The 1,706-nt window shown below is 35.5% G+C and overlaps 1 non-coding gene across 1 annotated transcript; it reads left to right on the top strand.

Moving 5' to 3' along the window:
• The first annotated feature begins 249 nt into the window (after positions 1-249).
• On the top strand, positions 250-352 carry LOC128247945 (U6 spliceosomal RNA). The gene has a single exon (XR_008264284.1). It is a non-coding gene; the product is annotated as a U6 spliceosomal RNA (small nuclear RNA).
• The last annotated feature ends 1,354 nt before the right edge of the window (positions 353-1,706 follow it).

The following is a 1,706-nucleotide window of genomic DNA, read 5'->3' as shown; positions in this document are numbered from 1 at the left end:
GATTTGTCGATTTAAAAAGTTAAGTAATTTCTTGTAGAAAATTATATTTTATCATGATTTATGGTCAACATTTTGTGGGGTGGGGGGGCACACAGGTTTCGTAAGTCAAATTCGTTTTTCTCGTGATTACACCGCTTCCGAGCCATTTTGGGATAGACAAATTACGTAACCGCTTACTTTCGCATGTAAATAATAAGTAAATATGTATTTATATCTCTATTATATAACTTGCTTCGGCAAGTTATATAATGCAGATATGCTAAATTATGCTAAATTTGGAACGATGTAGAGACGATTAGCATGACCCCTGCGCAAGGATTGCTCACAAATTCGTGAAGTGTTCCATATGTTGTATATGGAAGCGGGTGCTCCAGCGTAACCGCAGTCTAATGACTGAAACAAGTTAAAGATAAAAAATATAAACGGTAATATATACATGTAATAGAAATATGCTACAAAAACAAAAATAGAAACTACACGTGGAAATGTAAGGGGAAAATAAGAAGAAAATAAGCGAAAATGCACATTGGAAATAAAAAAAAAAGTAAAGGCTTTTTATGAAAAGTAATGATAGATATATACAATTAGATGAACTGAAGTAGGAATAAAAGTAATAGAAATCATTATTGTGGATTGTTAAAGAGATTCAAAAGCATACCGGTTTCGTAAAGTTTTTAATCATTGCTTTGAATGCGCACACGGTGTCAGGTCTACTAGTTTATATGTAAGGGAGGTAAGTAGTTCTAGATTTGGTGCAATTAGGGTAGATATAGATCTGTAATGTGAATGCTGTATGGGATGTTTGGAGGTTAGTGGTATTGATTGAAAGGTTAGTAATGTTCTGTATTATGTTATGTGTCCATATTTAGTTGTGGAAGATATTTATTGATGGAAGTTGCCTCTTTATTTATTCTTTTTTTGTACTGAGGTGTTTTGTGAACATTGATAGAAGAGGAAAATTAGGAAATTAGGATTAAGATTCCTAGCACACCATTCTATGTGTCCACTGGCCTGTATCTGTCTGTATTGCGAGTGGCGGTTTTGTTCTTTCTAGAGCATTATTTTGAAATCGAGGAGTTTGTTTATGATGACTTTGCAAATTATAAAGCAATCGTCCAAATACCTCTTCCAGTTCCCCTTTAAATAGCAACGAAATTAGGTGCCATATTTGTGTAGTGATGAGTGATACATTTTAAGCTCTAGGTAACCCATTACAAGGTTCGCAATCATTGAAGCAGCTTAGGTTCCCATTGCAATTCCACATTCAGGAGGATGAGTGCTGCGATTATGAATCTGTTGTTGATGCGTCCTGGGATCTGTTCCCTGCTATTTGGCTAGCCAGAAGGTGATCGTTTCCATACCATAATCGTGTGGGATATTGGTTTAGCTGGACGATTGTTCTTGTATTATCGTATCGACATCAGGCGCGATGTTAAATTTCACTGCAACTCTTTTATTTGTTTACCTAAGGGTATCGTATACATTCATCGACAAACGCACAGACATCCGTGCACACGCACACACACGTATACACATACACATACACACTATTAACTATTAACTATTGCTTAACCATCTTTTCACACCGTCTCCGATTAAGAGATATAATAAATACCCTGGAAACAGGTGTAGGACCTCTTTATAAATGTTGTAACATCTACACAGCAGCCTTGGTTACTTTATCTCATTACGAAAAGTAAATTCTT

This window comes from Octopus bimaculoides, chromosome 5 (genome assembly GCF_001194135.2).
Source record: "Octopus bimaculoides isolate UCB-OBI-ISO-001 chromosome 5, ASM119413v2, whole genome shotgun sequence".
Lineage (NCBI taxonomy): Eukaryota > Metazoa > Mollusca > Cephalopoda > Octopoda > Octopodidae > Octopus > Octopus bimaculoides.
This window is presented reverse-complemented; position numbering and strand designations above follow the sequence as displayed.